We start from the raw sequence: 24,492 nt of genomic DNA, 5'->3' as shown, positions 1-24,492 counted from the left end.
TCCATATTCAAATAGCACCAATTTTGACATTGTCTGCAGGTACTGTTCTTCAGTATAGGGAAATGGGGATATATAGTCAGTTGCACAACTGAATGCATTCAACTGAAATGTGAGTTCTGCATGTAACCCAACCCCTCTGAATCAGAGAGGTGCGGAGGGCTGCCTTATTCCACATCCACGTCTTCGGCGCCCGGGGAACAGTGGGTTAACTGCCTTGCTCAGGGGCAGAACGACAGATTTTTACCTTGTCAGCTCGGGGATTCGATCCAGCAACCTTTCGGTTACTGGCTATAGGCCGAGTAGTCTGTGTAACCTGACTGTTTCTGTATTCAACAATGCTACATCATTGCCTTGCCACCGGTGGGATCATGCAGCCTTTTATTGAAGGGCATTGATGGCCAAATTCAGAATCTTTGCAAGTAACTTGCATATCTTTTACCCTAAAAGTTGATCAAATTTGAGGGGCAAGTAAATGGGCATAATGACGCCTCTGCTTGCCACAGTCACCTTTCACCATTCTCAAGACATTATCCCTTCTGAGGGATGAAAGTAGACCTACTGTACATAATGACCCACTGTATTTGTATTTATTATGGATCCCCATTAGCTGATGCCAAGGCAGCAGCTACTCTTCCTGGGGTCCGGCAAAATGAAGGCAGTTTATACACTTTTAAAAACATTACAATACATTCAGACTGTGCCCTCAGGCCCCTACTCCACCACTACCACATATATACAGTGTACGTGTGTGTATAGTGCGTATGCTATTGCATGTGTATGCGCCAATGTTTGTGTTTCTTCACAGTCCCCGCTGTTCCATAAGACATTTTTTTAATCTGTTTTTTAAAATCTCATTTTACTGCTTGCGTCAGTTACTTGATGTGGAATAGAGTTCTATGTAGTTATGGCTCTATTTAGTACTGTGTGCCTCCCATAGTCTGTTCTGGACTTGGGGACTGTGAAGAGACCTCTCATGGCATGTCTTGTGGGGTATGCATGGGTGTCTTAGCTGTGTGCCAGTAGTTTAGACAAACAGCTCAGTGCGTTCAACATGTTAATTCCTCTCATAAATAAAAGTAGTGATGAAGTCAATCTCTCCTCCATTTTCAGCCAGGAGAGATTGACATGCATATTATTAATGTTATATATACTTGGATGTGTAGTGTCCGCATTTGTTGCTGGCATGTTATGCCTAAGTTTGCTAATCCTGCCAAAAATAATGAATGTTGTTGGAAATATCAGTTGGTTTTGTGATGAATGAGCCATCTGTTTCATTGAATGATGGAGCTGAGTTGGCCTTTTTTCCCAGGATTTCATTGAAGGTGCTGCATAGCTTTTTACTATCATTCCTTATTTGATTTATCTTGGTTTCATAGTGTAGTTTCTTCTTCTTTTTAATTCAGTTTAGTCACATGATTTCTCAATTTGCAATAAGTTTGCCAATTAGTTGTGCAACCAGACTTATTTGCCATTCCTTTTGCCTCATCCCTCTCAACCATATCATTTTTTCAATTCCTCATCAATCCACGGGGATTTAACAGTTTTTACAGTCATTTTCTTAATGGGTGCATGTTTATTAGTAACTGGAATAAACAATTTCATAACAGTTTGCTCCTCATTACACACCACGGACCAACAGATGTTCTTTACATCAACAACATAGGAATCACTACAAAACTTCTTGTATGACCTCTTATACACTATTAGGCCCAGGCTTTCGAACTTTGTTTTTCCTAGATATGGTTACTATATTGTGATCACTACATCCGATGGATCTGGATACTGCTTTCAAGCACATTTCTGCAGCATTAGTAAAGATGTGATCAATACATGTATGATTTCATTCCTGTGCTGTTTGTAAATACCCTGGTAGGTTGACTGATAACCTGAGCCAGGTTGCAGGCACTGGTTACAGTTTGAAGCTTTGTCTTGAGTGGGCAGCTTGATGAAAGCCAGTCAATATTTAAATCACCCAGAAAATATACCTCTCTGTTGATATCACATACATTATCAAGCATTTCACACATGTTATCCACATGACTGTTAGCAATTGGCGGTCTATAGCAGCTTCCCACAATAATAGGCTTTAGGGTGAGGCAGATACACCTGTAGCCTATTACTTCAACAGTATTTAACGTGAACTCTTCTCTAAGCTTTACAGGAATCTGGTTCTGACTACAAACAGCAACACCTCCACCATTGGCATTTCTGTCTTTTCTATAAATGTTATAACCATATATTGCTACCACTGTATCATCAAATGTATTATCTAAATGAGTTTCAGAGATAGTCAGAATATGATTGTCATCTGTTACTAGCAAGTTATTCATTTCATGAACCTTGTTTCTTAAGCTACATATATCAACATAATGTTAATGACAGTTAATGACCTACTGTACATTCATTTAGTATAGGCCTACTGTAATACAGTGGTGTGTATTCATGGACGCCAAAGGAAGCCAGTCTTCCCCAAAAAATGTACCAAGAAAAAAATAAACATAATTGTCCTTCAGTTCGCAAGAGGCTGAATGTATCTCACAGGAGAAAGCATCCGAGCGAGCGAAGCAGCGCCCCTCTGTCTCTCTTCGTGTAGGCCATCTATCTGATGCTGCCTGGTCCAAACGAGTATGACATTGTTGCCGGCCGTAGCACTGTGAAGGATCCTGGCGCATTCCAAAAATAGTGTCAAGTGAAGCCAGCTTGTTGTGCCCCTGGCCTGAGAGGATGGAAGTTCAATATGTAGCTAGATGCAGAAGGCTAATGTTAACTAGCTAACGTGGCCCATGAATGGAAGTTAAGCTAGCGAGCAAGCATTTTAGCCAGGTAACCTAGGACAACAAAAAATAAAATAGTGTACTGTATGACAGAGTGATAGACCGTTTCGTCAACATGAAAGAGAGGAGAATGCATTGCCGTTTCTTGACAAGTAGGGTGAGTCAACATGTTGTTCTACTTGAACGCGCACACACACACAGAAATCAGAACCATGCACAGCCACATCATATTTAACTTACGATGATTGGACTAAATGGTTTTTGGTATCGTTTAAATGTCACCGAATTTGACAGAGGTGATTTGATGAAGTTGAAATGGTGCTGGAATGGTGGAGGCAGCTCATGTTTTCTTTGACTTGTGGTAACTCCCCGTGGTTCTAAATCAATAGTTGTTTAGTCGACCGAAAATGTCGGTAACATTAACTTGCTCGACCATGCTGTAGGTCATGTAACTGTCTGTTACATGCAATATGCTTCGTGGACTTCAGTAGACAGAGGTTGCTCTGTGGGTTTGCGATAAAACAAAGGTGTGGTTGAATGTATTCTGCCACTGTGTCTTCTTATTGTCTCGTCCTTTAGGCCTATATATCACGCTGTCACTGCATATGAACTAACAGGTTATAGAGCAAACAACGCAATTGTCACAACACGTAGGCTGATTTTACCCACACACAGCTACTGCTGTGATACTATACGGGTTCTAAACAGATGTAAAACTATGCAATTTCCTGAGAGTTCATTCCCAGCAGACATGGAGACTAAGCACTAGGCAGGCCAGACCAGGCGTGTGCTGCTGTATCCCGGTGGTCCTCCAGGGACAGGGATTCCCAGTCACTGAAGTAGTAGTCGGAGCCACAGTCACTGCCTGTGTGTGTGTGTGTGTGTTCTCTGTGTGTGTAGCATAATGAGGCTCTCTGTAGGACGTGGTTTGAATGCACTTCAGACAACGGGGACAGGGCTGTACGTACAGCTCCATATGTATTGGCTTGCCTCTCCTCACCACATCATATTTCCAGCCCCATGAATGGGGCCCTCAAGCAGGAACTGAGTGTAACACAGAGCCAAACAGCTCTTACAAACATTGTCTATACAATAGTAGACAAAATAGGTTTCTTTTTGTATTTCTACGAAACAATCTTGTGGAGGACAGGTCCTGGCTTTAGGTTGCGGCAGGAGAGGGGCTGTTTTTCTGAGAATCCTTCCGAGAGATGCCATACTGCTCCCCTTTATGTGGTTTTCTGAGCTTTTTATATATTGTTTGCACAATTTTTGCAACAGAAAAGGCCTCCCTTGGCTGCATTTTTATATGCCACTGTTTCATCATATTTTGAATGGGAATCAGCGAACGATTGTGAAGGTTTGAAAACAGACGGCTTATGTCCAACCTTAGATATACATTCAGGATTTGCTTTGTTAGGACCATAACTGCATGATGGGAGTGGACGAGAGTGATGTTGACCAATGAAAGGCTTCCAATTAGTTACTTCTAAATAGGGTTGAGAAGGTCAATTGTCCACTCAGAACACTTCAGCTGACTGGCGCTGGGACGGCGATCATACAGACCATGTCAGAAAATGTCTAATACAACGGAGTGCTTATAATAAGAGCTCCATACAGAACAGTAATTGGGGGAAATGTGGGCTGTTCTATGATTGCAATAAACCTTTGGCTGTGAGCCAATGGACGCAAATAGGACTATTGAGTAAAAAAAAAAAAAACACTGTTTCTTTATACGATAACATTTCCAGACATTGCAATTAGGCTACTATAGCCCGACTAAATACAGAAATAGGTCAGATATGTGAACTAGATAGTTGTTTTTCCTGTTTTCTTTTCCCCAGTCAACATGGAGGTAATTATTTGATATTGAATTCATGTGCATAGAATTAGTATTTCTTAGAACATTTTCCTGAAATGAACAGCTCCCATAACTCAATTATTCAATGGATTAAAGAGCAAGGAGATATAAAGGTTATCATGTTAATGATTTATGTGTGGCGGAGTTCCTCTGGTTGATAAACATTTGGCAATATAAAAATATCAATAGCAAAATTGTTATCTAAATGTCAAAGCGCCAGTAAAAATGTATTTTCAAAGTCATTTTGGCCCTTACCACTTGTAGTAGCCGACATTTGTTGCAGTCATGTCACATTTCATAAAGCGCAAACAATATCTAGGCTATATTTTCTGGTGTTTTGTGATGATTTGAATACATTCGCTTAATGTCAGTTTAGTTTCTCTAAGTCAGCTTTCAATGTCTCCTCAACGGACTTGTAGGGCATATGCAAATGTACATTTTTTTTCTGTCTTTTTGAATATAGCTTCTACTTCCTTTTCACTTTGTTTATGCACCTCAGGCCAAAAGTTTAGGGGAATTCTGAAAACTAAGCCTATTTAAAGATTTGTGTTTGTGCGGGTGTTGGGGTGTTTTCACCGGCATGTGTATTCATTGTTGTTTTGCTATCATGCCACATAGACGCCTGCCCATGTCGTCTAATTCTGTTAGACCCTACTAATCTTATATCGTCTGTTGGCCAGCTGTGTGAATTGACAGAGCAAAACAAAGTCAGTTTGTCCATCTGCCTGTCCCTCAGATACAGCTTTCACGTGCACCCGGACACACAGACTGGGCAGGCGAACAGAGAACTGCTGTGCCCGTCTGTGACTCTCAGTTCTCTCAGTTCATCTCTCCCTCTCTCGTTCTCTCTCTCCCTCTCTCTCTGAGGTCTGCTGGGTGATGCAGATGCTGCTCTGGTAGCTGTGATCAGATAGTCACAGATAGTTGTCTTTGTCACAATTAGGCCCAGAGCTCCACAGCCCCACTGAGCAGCCCGCCTCGCCTGCAGGTGCCTGGAGAAGATCCTCAACTGAGCATTCCTTGTCCACTCGGTCAAAGCAGATGCGGAGGTTCCCCATATGGAGATATAAATCCGCTGGAATCAGCTATTGATACCAGGCAAGAAATATTGCAACCCCAGGATACAGGCAGGAAGCCTCAGTGAAGGAAGGTACTATTTTGGGTGAACAGTCCCATTGTCCATGGCGTAGGGACGGGAGGCTGGGGGCGGGAGGGAGTGATGTTCTGGGGAGGCAGCATGTCTCCTCTGCCCTACCACCCCCTCCAGTGTTCCACATTCAGATGGTCCCTCTGTCCCCTCTTTTGTGACTACCTCATGGCAGTCACACTCTGAGACATGTGCCCAAAAGAGGAGGGGGTGTTATATAACTCGCCTTTAGTGACTGCCGGAGAGAGCTTCCCCCTCTTAAAGATGCAGTGTGGCTTGGCACAACCAAACTTGAAGATCAAAAGGCCAATTAATACAAGAGAGGAAGTGCTGATGTCAGGTATTCAAAGCTTGGCCCTTTGTTTGTTTGCCTTGTCACAATCATTATTTCCACACAACAATACCTACTGCCAAGAGAGGGAAGGGAGGGGGGGTTGCTAGAGAGAAGGTTAGGCCTTCTACTTTTTATCGACCCAGAAGAAAATATACAGATTCATGTCATAGAAAAGAATCTGAAAGGGAGAGCTCAGGAAATTGTGTTCTCTAACACATGGTTCATGCAGTTCTTAGAAGTGCTACCCTTAAACCGAGCAATCCTGTATCCAATAATCCAATATTCTACTATCTCTTTCACCATTTAATGTTTATATTTTACATGCCTAAGGCAGACTTGTGACCTCACTAACACCACAAGGCCTCACGCAACAACTGTGAGGGGGAATTCATGTACAGGTATGTTACGGGAAATGTGTGCTCTCATTTTAGTTTTACTGGTACTGTCTCTCTCATGTTCGTATCCTCTCAACTGAAAAGGCCCCCCACTAGGTTCTCTAAATCCTCTAGAGATGACAAGAATAATAAGCGGAGGTAGTTTTGAGACACGGCTTAGCAAAGTATTTACTTCTTTGCACAGACAACACGACAACAAGTATAGAGCTGTCCTCTGGCGGCGTGTGCGCCAAAGCACCACAAAAAAAAACACGCTTTGGAGGTAGTTCATGTGCTGTCTGGGTGTATAATAAAGGCCTCACACACAGCATGGGCCTCAGCACAGAGCACAGCACAGCCACCCCGGCTCACATGCACACCCACGCGTTCCTGTCTCACCGATCGTTCTAGCCCAGCCATAGCGCAAGCACTTCCTCCTCTCCCCTCTTGTGTCTGTGATTGTGCTGTTCAGTCTGTAGCAACTGGCTGAGGCAAGGGCATTACGTTACACTCACAATGGAAAGCCAATATCCAGCTAACATACATGGCTAGAGAGTATCAGAGGCAGACTTGTATCACTGAAATGTGCTGTAGTCAGTTGTTCCTGAATTGTAATCTGTTGTGTTACCATCATATGACTTATGGATTAACTCAGGATGCAGCCACTATGTAACATGTAAGAGCTGTACCTATGTCAACCAATGACTGAAAATAGACCAACATACACTAGAAACAATGTAGTGATCCTACTGAGTGATAAAGAGGTGCTGCAGGGCGGAGGTGGCTTGTTTACACGTTTGGACAAGGACAAGGGGCAGGAATGGCTAAGTCTTCCTGAGGGAAATGCAAACAGTCGTTTGACATTTCGGAGACAAATGTGTTGTCGGTGAGGGAGTATTCCAGCCGACGAGGTGCGGGACTGGGCAGAGCCGCCAGCCGAGGGAGAGCAGCGGCATGTGGTTGGATGGTATCTTTGGGAAAGTTCAGCTCTGCTCACAGTATCTGGATCTCAGCTGGGTACAAATACCACAGGGAAATGAGAGGAAGGCCGCTGGAGTGGAGAGGGCCGAGCGCTGGAATGTTTCACTTCAAATGGAAAATGTTCGCAGCTGTTAGCCTCTTTCTGTTGGGAGCTTGCTAATTTCTCTTCTTTTCTCTTAACACAAGTGCTTCTCTTTCATTCACTCTACGGTGGACTGATACCCTGTGAATGAATCCCCCTTGGTCCTGCTTCCGACGAGGACTGTTGTCAGCTTTCGTCAGCCCTAAACTAATCCGTAGTGTCATACAGGAAGCTTCCGTTTGCCCCCACAAGAACAACAACAATGTCCCAACGTCAACAATCCCAAAAAACTCCAGACCTTCAGATCATCCACCCATCTCGTCTGAAGTCTGATTGCCCTGGTTTGGCCAAAGTTCAAATAAACCTCCAGAGCATACGGCTACAGACACAGGTTGCAAATGAGCACTCTCTAATGAGCCTGTGGGTTGGAAGGGTTCTGAGTCAGTAAGAGAGTCCCACTCTAGTGACTCTACGTCTGTGTCCAGATTGCATCGAAACCTCAGCCATCTGCAGATCACACAGCCAGTCACCCAGTGCCAGTGGCAGGTTTCCCTCTGGGCCTCTGACCAGCCTGAGCCTCAGCTCCGTTTTGAACTCCCAATTAATGGGCAGGCCCAACTGTGCATGTTATCCAGCCCACATCTCTCTCCAGTCTTGGACTGGCTGAGTTCTCCCGAGGACTTCTCAAAGAACTTATTCAGCATCACCAGATTGTAGTCAGAGCTCTGAAAAATTCACTGCGCTGACTAAATGGACCAAAATATGCTGAACCAAAATATAAACGCAACATGCAACAATTTCTAAGATTTTAGTGAGTTACAGTTCATATGGGGAAATCAGTCAATTTAAATAAATGAATTAGTCATTGATCTATGGATTTCACATGACTAGGAATACAGATATGCATCAGTTGGTCACAGATACCTTAAAAGAAATGGGCCTCACAATGGGCCTCAGGTACTCGTTACTGTAACGATCGTCGTTGGAATGAGACCAAAGCGCAGCGTGGAAATTGTTTATATTTAATGTTCACAAAAAAAACAAAATGACAAACGGAGAAAACCGAACGCGCACAGCTCTGTCAGGGAAACAACCTAAACAGAAAGCAATCACCCACAAAACACAGGTGGGAAAAGGCTACCTAAGTATGATTCTCAATCAGAGACAACAAACGACACCTGCCTCTGATTGAGAACCATACTAGGCCAAACACGTAGAAAATATAACCTAGAAAAAAGAACATAGACAACCCACCGCAACTCACGCCCTGACCAACCTAACACAAAGACATAAAAAGAAACTAAGGTCAGAACGTGACAGTTACAGTATTTCTGTGCATTCAAATTGCCATTGATAAAATACAATTGTGTCCTTTGTCCGTAGGTTAGGTCTTCCCATACCATAACCCAACCTCCGCCACCATGGGGCACTCTGTTCACAATGTTGACATCAACAAACTGCTCGCCCCCATGACGCCATACACGTGATCTGCTGTTGTGAGGCCGGTTGGTCATATTGCCAAATTCCCTAAAATTATGTTGGAGGCGGCTTATGGTAGAGAAATGAACATTCAATTCTCTGGCAACAGCTCTGGTGGACATTCCCGCAGTCAGCATGCCAATTACACACTCCCTCAAAACTTGAGACATCTGTGGCAATGTGTTGTGTGACAAAACTGCACATTTTAGAGTGGACTTTTATTGTCACCAGCCCAAGGTGCACCTGTGTATTGGTCATGTTGTTTAATCAGCTTCTTGATATGCCACACCTGTCAGGTGGATGGACTATCTTGGCAAAAGAGAAATGCTCAATAACAGGGATGCAAACAAATTTGTGTACAAAATCTGCAAATGGAAAATGTCTGCCATCTTTTATTTCAGCTCATGAAACATGGGACCAATACTTTACATGTTGCATTTATATTTTTGTTCCGTGTAGATCATTCTGTGCCTCCGCCCAGTAGGCGAGTGAAATTGAGTGTCCTCAATTTCCCCCTGTGGTTAGGCCAAGTACCCCCAGGGGTCCTAGTACCCTTGGTTGGGCACCACTGCTGTAGAACTGTCTCATTTCACAGCTGTTTTGTTGTGGTTATCTGTTGTGTTTTGTCTTGCTGTTTTGATGGTGGCCATGAAAGGACATCCCAATGCTGTTTGTTTTTACATGTGCTTTTCATTGTTTATTGTCTACAGCAGGGATGGGCAACTTTGATGGGGGTGGGGTCCACAAATATCTAAACTCATCAAGTTTCAGAGTAAATTTAGTGTAATTCTACTAATTTTGCCATGGGGCGGAGAAGAAAATGTTGCTGTTTTAAAGTTAGTTTGCTGCAATTCTACACATTTTGGCATAGGGTAGAGAGAAATATTTGCAGTTTTTAATATATTTGAGTGAGACTAACAAAATCAATGTGGGCCCCCCGGGCTCTAATTCGATGTTTAGGTAGCTGGTCGCTAGACAAACTTACCAATCGGAAAAAATATAGCTGACATGGGCTAACTGAGTGACTTTCAGTGACTGACATAACAAGAGAAAAACAGATGCACAACCAAATTCAGAATTTGCACCAACAATAAGTTGAGACCTGAGTGACTATCAGTGAAGATATATACTTTCTTTTTTTTTTGGAGGGGGGGGGGGTTGATCCGGCCGCCAGTTGCCCATCCCTGGTCTACAGTGTGTCTAGTCATGGTCACTAATTCAATAGAACAATGCAAGGGCTGAATTAACTCGTCATCACTCCAGATTGGTCTGAACCAGGAGAGAACCCCCCTCCCCACTATGGTATCATGTCAGGATTGCTCTCTTTCTGTTCCTTCTGTATGTGTGCACGTGCGTGTGTGCGTGTTTGTGCACGTGCATCTGTGCGTTTCTTGGTCCCCTGTGAAAAGTGGGTTGTTACTAAACTACTTCCCTGTCTTTTCGTTGCTCCTGATGATGGCATCCTCTTGGAATTCGCTGCTTGTACTGGTGTGCACAAAGGAGAGAGAGAGAGAACCTACCACAGCCGGGGACTCTGTGGATCTCTCTGTTCTGCCGCTGCTAACCAGGACCATTTGGTGTCTTGTTTCTGCATTCTCCTTCTTTACCCCCTTTTCTTTCCCAGCTTTCACTCTTTTTTTAAATTCACTCCCCTTCCTGTCTGGGTTATGGCCATTTTACATTATGTTTGAAATCAGCTCTCTGTGGGCTGGGGGGTGGAGGTTGGCGGGACTATGGGGGAGCTGTGTGTATGTGTTGCTGAGATGTGGGGGGGTGTACAGGGTACTCTGGAGGCCTGTGAAGGGGATCGGCCTCCCTCCGCACAGAACTCTTGCTCTCTTCGATTGATGGGGGAGGTGTTGCCGCTGCTCGCTCATCCATCACATACTTTATTTGGGTTCAGGAGAAAGGAAAAGTTGGAGAAAAAAAGATCTTCCAAAAATATCAGAGTGGGGGTGTGCCCCGGGCCGCACTCTGCTCTCACCCCCCCCATTTGAGCAAATGCAGGAAAATAAGTCTTACCCTCGTGACCCCTCGCCATTCAACGGTCCCAACGCTAATAACAAAAGACAGATAAAGCTGGCCGGGCAGATTTAGTGCAGATTATAGAGCTGGTCCCTGATTTCCACAAGTCTCACCCGTCTCTAGGCTGTGTGAGCTGGGTGGACCGTTGTTTCCCTCCTTTGACTCCCGTGTGTGGGGCGTAAGCAGGGGCTAGGAGCTGGGACAGCAGCAGAGTGTGGGTGGTGGTCTTTATCTGTGGGCAAGGCTGACAGCAGAGACAGATGAGTTGGTGCTCTGGGGCTGACACGGGGAACAATGCCTGCTATGCCAACCCTGCAGGCCTCACAGTGTCTGGACTGCAGGGACAGAGGTTGTGCCTGTCAGAGCTCAGATGTGCTGTGGACACTTGGCCTAGAATGAGCCAAGCTCACAAACGCCTCCGGAGACAGTGAATGTGTGAATTTTTTGGGGGGCTAAACCTGCTATGATCAATTAATTGTCGCATGGCATTTTATCCTCCCGTCATTTCTATTGACACTTTGACAAGCAGCTTTTTACTGCAACACACCAACATAGAAGCTCGGTTAAATTCAACCGGACTTAGTACTGATGTGCTCAGGATAGCTTGTGAACTCGCAGGTGAAATGTCTTCTTTGACATTTTTAAAAGAGAGCTAAAAATGGTTCACATTTAGGCCTGGACATCTTGTCCATTGCATATTATTACAAGCAAATACACAATGACTTTGGCTTATGCACTAGGCTTTGTCTCACTTGCTTGTAGGAAAGTTGCAGAAATCGAAAAGGAGGACTATCAAATAAAGAAGTCACTGTTTCCTATTATCCTGTGTTTCATGTGCGATGCAGTGAGGCAGCATGTGTAGACCGTGCCAAAATAATATGAGAAGAAAAACAAACAAAGGAAAATTATCTTCACATTTCGTACTGGGTAACCCATTATGTGATTATAGAAAACAACGCCGCTTCCTGACAAATGATTTAGTCTTATTGACTGGGATTGGAATTGCATTTTGACTGTTTAAGACGGAATCCATGGAGAGGAGACAGACACTAAATCAATTTACTGTGCGTCCTTTCCCACCACAGTTTTAACTGCAAGGGAAAATGTGCTCTAAAGAACGTCCAAACAGAAACATAATCTATTTGTAAAGTGAAGACAGATTGAAAATGGCATACTTTTATGCAAATCACACAATTTTGCGATATAAAATATTAAAGTTACAGGTTGACCTATACATCTATTTCAGGGGAAGCTTTTAGCCTGAATCTAATTTCTCATGGACAGATTCTGCATGTAAACGGAAGAATCTGTCAGGACTGAAAGGGATGCTTCAGCCCCATTGCCCCCATTTTGAGTTACAAATGACATTATTTCCCAATCGTTCTCGGGTTATGTCAGTTTGGTAATTGGGGACCAAAAACGTCTCCAAGCTCCCAGGGAAAAACACTGCCGCTCCAAATTCACTCCATTCATTAAAACCACTATTTAACCAGCACTCTCTGTTTCTGTGAGTACCTGGACCTACCATTTGGTTTTGAAGTATTGAAACCGAACCATTTGGATTTGAATGAAAAGTATTTGAATAAACATGGAAAAGGTGAATGTAAGAAGCGCACATCATTTCAAATAGGCCGCATGTCATATTAAACAGCATATAAACACTCTAAATAGGTCAGGAGCCAGACAGGAAGCCTAAAAATTAATTATTTAGGCTATATTATTTCAATTATTTCAAGGCTATAGCTTACAAAGAAATACATTGTGAAGCATTTGCGAGTGTGACACAATAGGCTGGTAGGGACATAAAGCACTCATCTTTTAAACAACATTTTGTTGTATTTAATCATTAGTCTATAAATTGCACATATAGGCTGTGACTTACTTGGAATTAAATACAAATTAAATGAAAATGACTTATTAGTTCCTTTTGAATTCATTTTAAGAATTTTAGGAAAGCTCCTTGAACGTGGGAATATGCCAGGCCTATTGGGCCAAAATCAATTATGGCCTATTCTATAGATAATAGAACACATTTTTTTAGTTTATAAATACTTTTCTACAATGACACACTTAGTTATCTACCCTCCTCATTCCTTTCTTTTAGCATGTGCACGTAGTAAGTCCACCATAATGCTTTCGGAGTATGGGTCTTTTCAGATTCCACAATGATTATTTAGTTGTGGACACTACATCGCCACCTTCCCTCCTTGTCCCCTTGTACTCCTAGTTTATCAAATACAATCCAGCCAAATCATCATGACACCCATTTAGCATGCTCATCAGAAAGGCCTTATTAATATTCAAAATGGTGATTTGGGCCAAGGAGAGAGCGAGAGAGCGAGAGAGAGAGAGATTAGAAAGATTGAAATAAAATGAGCAATATGAAAAACAACAAGAGAAATAGTAAGAGAGAGCGAGAGCAATAGAAAGAGAGAGTGATAGAGAGAAAATGATAGAAAGAGCGATGAAAGAGAGTAAATGGGATTACTCTGCTTTGCCTCCGAGGGGAAGAAGCAGTGGTTGAGGATTGTCGTGACAACAGCCGAGCACCCTGCCATTGGGGAGAGGAATAGGGCTGATTTTAATATGCTGTATGGGAGGTAGCTAGCCAGGCAGATAACCTCAGGTGTTCTGGCAATGGGAAGGGGTTAGACATGGTCAGTGGGGCTGAGGTGCCCAACAGGCCTAAGCCATGGCTGGTGCTGCAGCGAGTCAGGGTAGAAAGGCCTGTGTACTGACAGACACCCCACAACAGGAAACCTTGGCTACAACCTATCAATAAACACTTTATTTATTTTTTTAATACATGCTTTTCCTGTCATCAGGTATTCTGAGTTGCGTATTTTGTTGCTTCTCTTGTTTTCATTGTGATTTAGGTTCACAAGGGCATAAATGGAAGAGAACAATACTCCCTAATATTTCAGTATCGAACTTGTTATTGCATTTGGATGTTTTACATCATGGAACCCCTTTGATAATATTCATGAATGATCCCCTTTCATTTGTCTGAGCCTCTTAAATGCTGACCACTGTTTTGCTACACATGTATTGGTTATTGTGAGAACATGACTCAAGCCATAGAGGGGAAAGAGTTTGTTTCAATGAGCAGCCTGTCTTGTTGACATCAATGTCAAAAGGTTCTAGGATCTGGTCCAAGCCGAGGCAAGTGGTCGCTTGGACTTTGAATGCTCCAGTTTCATAAGCTTCAATGTCTAAGATATGAGATTCTTACTGGAGATTACATGGGCTATCAAATCCTCTGGCCTCTTTATGAATTGTGGGTATTTTTTTATTGACAATTCCATAGCATTGGCAAAGCTTGTGCAGTGGGCTACATTGGTCCATCCCTAAGGGTCATTTGTTGGATCAATGGATACTACTCACTGGAATGTGTTCCATGATGCCATCGAGACAGAAGGTCTTCCAGAGTTTTCCCAGCCCAGACCTGACCTAACTGTGCACAAAGTCAGAATGGCCGCATTATTTTTGGATGGATACTAAAGGGTCTGTTGGTGCCTCTCTGTCCTACACTGTGTACTGGAGCTCCTTTTCTTTGAGTCATTCTACAATTCTCCAGCTGCTCCTCTCTTCCCCAGCGCTGTTGCTCCATTCCACACCGTGCATGTCCCTCTGTCCTCACCCAGAATGCTGTCTTGCCTGTGGATGGATGGCCGCTGAGCTGGTTTTGCCACAGTTCCATTGGTCTGTGTCGGCTGGCCTGACCTTCGTCTGTGTGGGATGTTGTCACTTTGAACATCCTCCCTTGAGTTATTGGACTTTAAATGAATGAAGGTCAAGACAGAGCCACTCAGTTCTCACAAGAGTAGGAAAACTGTTAACTAGACTCATTGACAGGTCTTTCAAAGAACATTTTGCCGGTTTTAATCGTTTGTGTACAACTAGTGGTATTTGAGTACAGTACAAGCTATTCCGGTTCAGTTGGTCTCTGCTCAACTGCTGCTATACAACAGCTGATGAAGTTGTTGAGGGCAAAACACTCAATTGTCAGAAGAGGGAGCATTCAAATGAGGATGTTATCCAAAACAACCCCAAGAGGTTAACGTGACAGAACCATCTGTGTTACAGGGTGATATCCCTCATTATCTGCATGTTGTAGCATTCAGAAGCCATTTACAGGCACCCCCCCCATGGGTCTGTCATTGGCCTATCCACAACATCAATCTGAGATGAGTCTCAAAAGGATGGTGCAGACACAGCCTTTCACCCAGTGGGTGAATAACAGTCCGTGTTGAGGATGGAGGTATATGAGGAGACCACATCATGAGAGGATCCTGGGATGAGTCAGAGACAGTCAGTGAGGGGCTTGCCCCAAACCGGGGGCAGTGTCATCACTTCTCTGCTCTGGAGATGTACTGATTGGAAATGTTTTTTGTTGTTGTTGTTAACTCGTTTGATCCCCATTTTGCGACAGTCCTGATGATACAATTTACTTTATAAAAACATTTGAATGAAACAAGCATTAGTTCCTATTTTAAAAGGACGATTGCAGAATTGGGTCGCTGTTAAATAGTTGGGTTGCTGTTAAATAGTCTGATTTGTTTTGTCCTTCCAACTAAAAGTCCCAAATACGATTAAGTACATTTGTATTTTGAGAGAAATGCATATTTTATCCGAGTTTGACCGAAGTCATGACGTGAAGAGAAGCACTACGCGAGCAGGAGTGAATCAAATGGGAAAGACTCATCACCATACAGATTCCTCATATTGTAAAAACATTACACTCTGAATAAAGCCCACTTATCATCTGACCATATCCTCTGTTTTCTTTATTCTGTATCAGCTTTTTTTTCTTTTTCAAACGTATACAGCGTCCAGGCTTCTAGCATATAGCCCCTTTTACAACCCTGCCGGCATACCCCAACTAGCTAACAACTAGCAGCCTTGAAACACATCAATTATCAGCAGTTCAGCACATTTCTCGTACTGTGACACAAAATCAAGATAAACTTTTACCGTCATAGTAGACATGGAACGTCTATGACCAAACGCGCTAAAACTCTATTGTTGGACTATGGAAGCAATAGCTAGCCACACATAAACCCGAGTGCTACTACAAGGAGCAGTAAATCTAGATAATGCCTAACACAAACATTGGCTATCATGAAATCCTGCAAGTTCTGCCAGCCAATAAAGATCAGGCAGTTCAGCAAAAATAACGATATACCTTGAAATAAACAATGACGTTAATCCGATTGGTATTTGACCATTGATTCCTGCAAAATGTGCAGTATTCTGTTGGAGTTGTTGTAGCTAGCCTGCGAGCTAGCTAGCGGGCTAGCTTATTCCATCCCCAAACACCATGTGGGCCAGTTCGTTTTGCATGGCCCGGTGCACTTATATAGCTGGCTAGCTTCGTTTTTTTAATCATCTACTAGCAACATAACATGACAAAACTCTTTGGGCACTTTAGTACCTACTTACCCATTTCACATCCATAACCGAAACCGCCTGCCGTGACTCTGTAATACCAGTGGGGTCAATGGACTTGGAGCCTACATTGACTGTGGCCACACAAACCTTTTTTAGCCTCGGCTTCATGGCGAATCCACTCTTCTACTGTTGGTAGCCATCGTAATTGTTTGGGATTAAGTGAGGCCCGCATATGACTTAGTGTCAGGGATTCCCATAACCCAGTCTGCCCGAAGTGGTACAACTTTCTTCCCATCTTCTCGCATTTCGACCAAACATGAATGTCAGGAAAGAGTGCACTGCCAACACCAACACCATCTCTTGATGTCAAAGACGCAATGTATTGTTAGTATGAGTTTTTATATTTGTTTTTAATAATTTTTTTGCAGAAAGACTGTCATCTGGAGGTATACAGGATGCATCTTTCTCTTCAGTAAGCAAATTAGCCAGACAAATGCTACCCATCCTGTCAGCTTGCTAGCAAGGGCACTGAGGTAAATAATAATTGTCAGTTTTGCTGTGCTAGTGCCTGCAGCAGGGTGGGCAGGACTTGGTGGGTCTGGCTTAGAGACCATTCAACATGGTGGGAGTCCGAAACACAGAAAGAGAGGGCCTCCAAGTACACACTCACACACACACACACACACACACACACACACACACACACAGCAACATTGACATGTTATTAACATTGTATTTCACAATTTGTAACTTGAGACAGTGATGGTGCGAAGAGGTTCCCATTACTGTTGTTGCAATGATATGGCGTAAGTTCTGATTACAGAGACTTTGAAAGAATCAAAAGTATTTTGTTAGGCATGTATAGTCTTCTAATTATTCAAATAAGTAATGTCAACCTCAATCTATTCCTAAAGGAAAGTGAAATGTACAATGAAAAATACTGTAAATATCTGTTTGAAAGACTACGTATAGCCTATTCTATGTAATGCCTTGCCAGGCCTAATGATTTAGGCCACATTCTGCTGTGGCCATGCAGGCTCCCCGGAGTATCCTTCGGTACAGGAAGGGGCAATGTACTCCAGCTCTCATTCTAATTCTTAATAGCCTTGAAATCACATGATCATGAGAATTTCCTCTACAGCCCAAGTTTGCCTTAGAGTAATATCAATTGTCTCTACGGTACCTGGTAGGTCTGGGCGATATGGCCAAAATCTCATATCCCGATATAGGTCATTTCATATCCCGATATAGGTCATTTCATATCCCGATAACGATACATATCACAATACAGCACATTTTCTGTAAATTTAATGAATAAATAGTTTATATAAAATGACCACATGTAAAGGCCTATTTCTTATTACATTTTGACTTATACTCAACAAATAAAAAGGTACTTACTCATATTTGATTATTTATTTTATTTAGAACCTGTGCACATTTTCAATTAAGCATGTAACAAAACATAAAATATGAATGTAGAAAATCTAAAAAGGTAAATAGAAAACAAACAAACAAAATAAATATAGGCCTAAAATATATACAGTTGAAGTCGAAAGTTTGCCTACACTTAGGATGGAGTCATTTAAAACTCATTTTTCAACCATTCCACAAATGTATTGTTAACAAACTATAGTTTTGGCAAGTTGGTTGGGACATCTAGTTTGTGCATGACACAATTAATGTTACCAACAATTGTTTACAGACCGATTATTTCACTTATAATTCACTGTATCACAATTCCTTAGGGTCAGAAGTTAACATACAGTTGACTGTGCATTTAAACAGCTTGGAAAATTCCAGAAAATGATGTCATGGCTTTAGAAGCTAATTAGAGGCTAATTGACATAATTTGAGTCAGTTGGAGGTGTACCTGTGAATGTATTTCAAGGCCTACCTTCAAACTCAGTGCCTCTTTGCTTGACATCATAGGAAAATCAAAAGAAATCAGCCAAGACCTCAGAATTTTTTTGTAGACCTCCACAAGTCTGGTTCATCCTTGGGAGCAATTTCCAGATGCCTGAAGGTACCACGTTCATCTGTACAAACAATAGTACACAAGTATAAACACCATGGGACCACGCAGCCATCATACCGCTCAGGAAGGAGACGCATTCTGTCTCCTAAAAAAGTACAAATCAATCCCAGAACAACAGCAAAAGACCTTGTGAAGATGCTGGAGGAAACAGGTACAAAAGTATCTATATCCACAGTAAAACGAGTCCTATATCGACATAACCTGAAAGGCCGCTCAACAAGGAAGAAGCCACTGCTCCAAAACCGCCATAAAAAAGCTAGACTACGGTTTGCAACTGCACATGGGGACAAAGATCGTACATTTTAGAGAAATGTCCTCTGGTCTGATGAAACACAAATTGAACTGTTTGGCCATAATGACCATCATTATGTTTGGAGGAAAAAGGGGGAGACTTGCAAGTCGAAGAACATCATTCCAACCGTGAAGCACGGGGGTGGTAGCATCATGTTGTGGTTGTGCTTTGCTGCAGGACGGACTGGTGCACTTCACAAAATAGATGGCATCCTTGAGGAAGTACAATTATGTGGATATGTTGAAGCATCATCTCAATACATAAGTCAGGAAGTTAAAGCTTTGTCACAAATGGGTCTTCCAAATGGACAATGACCCCAGGCATACTTCCAAACTTGTGGAAAAATGGCTTAAGGACAACAAAGTCAATGTATTGGAGTGGCCATCACAAAGCCCTGACCTCAATCCCATAGAAAATTTGTGGGCAGAACTGAAAAAGTGTGTGCGAGCAAGGAGACCTACAAACCTGACTCGGTTACACCAGCTCTGTCAGGAGGAATGCGACAAAATTCACCCAACTTATTGTGGGAAGCTTGTGGAAGGCCACCTGAAACGTTTGACCCAAGTTAAACAATTTAAAGGCAATGCTACCAAATTCGAATTGAGTGTATGTAAACTTCTGACCCACTGGGAATGTGATGAAAGAAATCAAAGCTGGAATAAATCATTCTCTACTATTATTCTGACATTTCACATTCTTAAAATAAAGTGGTGATCCTAACTGACCTAAGACAGGGAATTTTTACTCTGATTAAATGTCAGGAATTGTGAAAAACTGAGTTTAAATGTATTTGGCTAAGGTGTATGTAAACTTCCGACATCAACTGTATACGTATATTTTTGGGGGCTTGCCTGTTTTGCATGTTATTTTGGCATTAATACTTGTCACATATCAATTTGCATTTGGTACCTTGGGTCGAGTGTTAGCACCAACTCACGAAACCCCCGTTTCTCGACCGTGTAAATTGGGGCCATGTCTTTGCAGATGTAAGTTGTAATGGCAGCTGTTATCTCCTTCCATCTTTGTGATTCTTCGCCATATGTGCCTCGGGCAAAAGCCTCTTGCAACGTTTGAGTTGGGGGGGGTTTGTTTCGATCACTCGACTGTACTTTTTTGGGTCACATCCAGCCTGTTGTCGGGACCGGCCTGCGGCATATTTTTCAGAGGACGGTTTTCTGGTACGTGTCAGACTTTTCATACCCAAACAACGTCCATGCGACCGAAGTTGCCCCTCTTTTAGGTACGAGCTTCATGTCTCAGTGCTCTGTGTCACGTTCACTCTCTTCCATGTTTGTTTGTGTTGCAAATTTCCTTCCACACGGCACGCAAAGCGTTGCCCATTGCCGAATTTCTTTGCCGTAAAGAGTGTGATTTGCGACCATAAACTAAATAAACGATTGAGCATAATATGAAACGATAGATGTTTTGAATTGTCACACGATATATATCGTCATATCGCCCAGCCCTAGTACCTGGCATAATGGATCACTCAGTGTTAGTATAGATCAGTGCAGATGATGTTAAAGCTACATTCACAGAAAGAAAATTGGAAATACAGTGCATTCAGAAAGTATTCAGACCCCTTCCCTTTTTCCACATTTTGTTAAGTTACATTACAGCCTTATTCTAAAATTGATTTTTTTTTAAATCCTCATCAATCTACACACAATTCCCCATAATGACAATGCAAAAACATTTTTTGCAAATGATTTAAAATGTAAAAAACAGATACCTTATTTACATAAGTATTTAGACTCTTTGCTATGAGACTCGAAATTGAGCTCAGGTGACCTGTTTCCATTGATCATCCTTGAGATGTTTCTACAACTTTATTGGAGTCCACCTGTGGTAAATTCAATTGATTGGACATGATTTGGAAAGGCACACACCTGTCCTATATAAGGTCTCAGAGTTGGCAGTGCATTTCAGAGCTAAAACTAAGCCATGAGGTCGAAGGAATTGTCCGTAGAGCTTCAAGACAGGATTGTCTCGAGGTACAGATCTGGGGAAGGGTACCAAAATATTTCTGCAGCATTGAAGGTCCCCAAGAACACAGTGGCCTCCATCATTCTTAAATTGAGGAAGTTTGGAACCATCAAGACTCTTCCTAGAGCTGGCTGCTCATCCAAACTGATCAATCGGGGGAGAAGGGCCACCAAGAGACCGATAGTCAGTCTAACAGAGCTCCAGAATTCATCTGTGGAGATGGGAGAACCTTCCAGAAGGACAACCATCTCTGCAGCACTCCACCAATCTGGTCTTTATGGTCAAGTGGCCAGAAGGAAGCCACTCTGGAAGCCAGATTCTCTGGTCTGATGAAACCAAGATTGAACTTTATGGCCTGCATGCCAAGCGTCTTGTCTGGAGGAAACCTGGCACCATCCCTATGGTGGTGGCAGTATCATGATGTGAGGATGTTTGTCAATGGCAGGGACTGGGAGACTAGTCAGGATCGAGGGGAAGATGAATGGAGCAAAGTACACAGATTCTTGATGAAAACCTGCTCCGGAGCGCTCAGGACCTCAGACTGGGACGAAGGTTCACTTTCCAACAGGACAACATCCCTAAGCACACAGAAAAGACAAAGCAGGAGTGGCTTCTGGACTCTGAATGTCCTTGAGTGGCCCAGCCAGAGCCCGGATCGAACATCTCTGGAGAGACCTGAAAATAGCTGTGTAGCAAACGCTCCCCATCCAACCTGACGGAGCTTGAGAGGATCTGCAGAGAAGAATGAGAGAAACTCCCAATACATGTGTGCCAAGCTTGTAGCGTCATACCCAAGAAGACTCAAGGCTTTAATTGCTTCCAAAGGTGCTTCAACAACGTACTGAGTAAAGGGTATGAATTCTAATGTAAATGTGATAGTTCAGTTTTTTGTATTTTAGTAAATTTTTATACATTTCGAAAACCAGTTTTTGCTTTGTCATTATGGGGTGTTGTGTGTAGATTGATGAGAAAAAACCTGAATGTAAATCCATTTTACAATAAGGCTGTAACAGAACAATGTGAAAAACGTCAAGGGGTAGTGTTGATAGTGCTGTTAAGAAGGCAGAGCACCGCTTTATTATAGACAGACTTCTCCCCATCTTAGCTACTATTGCATCAATATGTTTTGACCATGACAGTTTACAATCTAGTGTTACTCCAAGCAGTTTAGTCATCTCAACTTGCTCAATGTCCACATTATTTATTACAAGATATAGTTGAAGCTTAGGGTTTAGTGAGCGTTTATTTCCAAATACAGTGCTTTTAGTTTTAGAAACATTTTGGGCTAGCTTCTTCCTTGCCACCCACTCTGAAACTAACTGCAGCCCTTTGTTGAGTGTTGCAGTCATTTCAGTCGCAGGTGCCTGGTAACAGTTGAATAAGAAAAACCCAGTACACTGCTCTTGCTAGTATCACTGCTCTTTATTAAGCTTTACGTATCGGCCTCAAGGCTTTCGTCAGAGCCTTTCTTCTTTTTTCTCATCTCTTCTAACGGGAAATTGTTACGCTAGGCAAAAACTGTTCACTTTTCTATCCAAACAATGTTCTCTTCAATTTCCCTAAATGTGTTTTTCATGTTCTTATCTTGCAGAGATCATTCAATGAGAGAGATGCTCAAATACGCAACACAGACCAGGCCATGGTGCTAAGGTCAACCTATCTCTCCAAAGGGAGGAGGAGAGCATCAGAAGAGATGGTCAGCCCTCTGGCCTCGGTCAGGCCATTGTCTTCCAGCAGGTGAGGTCACTCCTACCGTGACGCTAGTCCCTTGACCGACGGTGCAGACGAAAGGTCTGGCCAACCTGAATGATGTCCTCAACAGTGCTGCATCGCCCAGTGAAGACAGGATCCCACCTGTGAACAGCAGCTTTGAGTAGGTACAACAACTGCTACTTAAAGTATACCCACCGCTATGGCAGTCAACGAACGTCCGTTGTGTATGCGGATGAGTGTTTCTAAACTCCGTTATCATGTTGTTCATTATAATGTGTTCAGTGTGGGTCGATGTGATACACAAGAGTGTTCCGTGTGGTTTGATGTGATACACAAGAGTGTTCCGTGTGGTTTGATGTGATACACAAGAGTGTTCAGTGTGGTTTGATGTGATACACAAGAGTGTTCCATGTGGTTTGATGTGATACACAAGAGTGTTCTGTGTAGTTTGATGTGATACACAAGAGTGTTCAGTGTGGTTTGATGTGATACACAAGAGTGTTCCGTGTGGTTTGATGTGATACACAAGAGTGTTCAGTGTGGTTTGATGTGATACACAAGAGTGTTCCATGTGGTTTGATGTGATACACAAGAGTGTTCTGTGTAGTTTGATGTGATACACAAGAGTGTTCAGTGTGGTTTGATGTGATACACAAGTGTTCCGTGTGGTTTGATGTGATACACAAGTGTTCCGTGTGGTTTGATGTGATACACAAGAGTGTTCCGTGTGGTTTGATGTGATACACAAGAGTGTTCCGTGTGGTTTGATGTGATACACAAGAGTGTTCAGTGTAGTTTGATGTGATACACAAGAGTGTTCAGTGTAGTTTGATGTGATACACAAGAGTGTTCAGTGTAGTTTGATGTGATACACAAGAGTGTTCAGTGTAGTTTGATGTGATACACAAGAGTGTTCAGTGTAGTTTGATGTGATACACAAGAGTGTTCAGTGTAGTTTGATGTGATACACAAGAGTGTTCCGTGTGGTTTGATGTGATACACAAGAGTGTTCCATGTGGTTTGATGTGATACACAAGAGTGTTCCGTGTGGTTTGATGTGATACACAAGAGTGTTCCGTGTGGTTTGATGTGATACACAAGTGTTCCGTGTGATTTGATGTGATACACAAGAGTGTTCCGTGTGGTTTGATGTGATACACAAGAGTATTCCGTGTGGTTTGATGTGACACACAAGAGTGTTCAGTGTGGTTTGATGTGATACACAAGTGTTCCGTGTGATTTGATGTGATACACAAGAGTGTTCCGTGTGGTTTGATGTGATACACAAGAGTGTTCAGTGTGGTTTGATGTGATACACAAGAGTGTTCCATGTGGTTTGATGTGATACACAAGAGTGTTCTGTGTAGTTTGATGTGATACACAAGAGTGTTCAGTGTGGTTTGATGTGATACACAAGTGTTCCGTGTGATTTGATGTGATACACAAGAGTGTTCCGTGTGGTTTGATGTGATACACAAGAGTATTCCGTGTGGTTTGATGTGACACACAAGAGTGTTCAGTGTGGTTTGATGTGATACACAAGTGTTCAGTGTGGTTTGATGTGGACACGAGCATCTCTCAAATGTCAGACCACTCAAACTTAACATTCAAACGCATCTGTCTGGTCTATATCTTTAACGTTATAGAGAATTATTGTCAAATAGGTGAGTATCTGGGTTGGCGCCATGTCGGGTGGGCGTTATGGTAAGGTTATCTTTCCTGTTTCCCCTCTGGTCTCTGTGTCTGTACCCACTGCCCAACGCCTACTGAATGAGGCTCTAGGGGCGTTTTTTCAAAGGAAGAAGGAAATGAGTTTTTCCCATGCTCCTGTGCGTCGGGACATTTATCACCCAGATCACTAGGAACTGCAGAGAGGGAGGAAAAAGTGGCTTGGCGTGGGATCTGTCACCAGAGCCTCAACACATATTTCACTGAACTATTCAGCTCTGCCACTGAAATGGGGGACGTTCTGTTTTGACTGCGGGAACCGACATGCAGCATGTCGAGAAATCATCTGG

At 42.7% G+C, this 24,492-nt stretch overlaps 1 protein-coding gene across 1 annotated transcript in view; it reads left to right on the top strand.

The window, feature by feature from the left end:
- Positions 1 to 24,492, top strand: part of LOC112252585 (G1/S-specific cyclin-D2) — a 203,656-nt gene that overhangs the window by 55,752 nt on the left and 123,412 nt on the right. Inside the window, exon 2 of the mRNA XM_024423928.2 lies at positions 22,353 to 22,634. The gene's annotated coding sequence lies outside the window, so the exon portion shown is untranslated. The remainder of the gene's footprint in view (positions 1 to 22,352; positions 22,635 to 24,492) is intronic.

This window comes from Oncorhynchus tshawytscha, linkage group LG06 (genome assembly GCF_018296145.1).
Source record: "Oncorhynchus tshawytscha isolate Ot180627B linkage group LG06, Otsh_v2.0, whole genome shotgun sequence".
Lineage (NCBI taxonomy): Eukaryota > Metazoa > Chordata > Actinopteri > Salmoniformes > Salmonidae > Oncorhynchus > Oncorhynchus tshawytscha.
The sequence above is the reverse complement of the archived record's forward strand: the minus strand, read 5'-3'. Positions and strand labels throughout refer to the sequence as shown.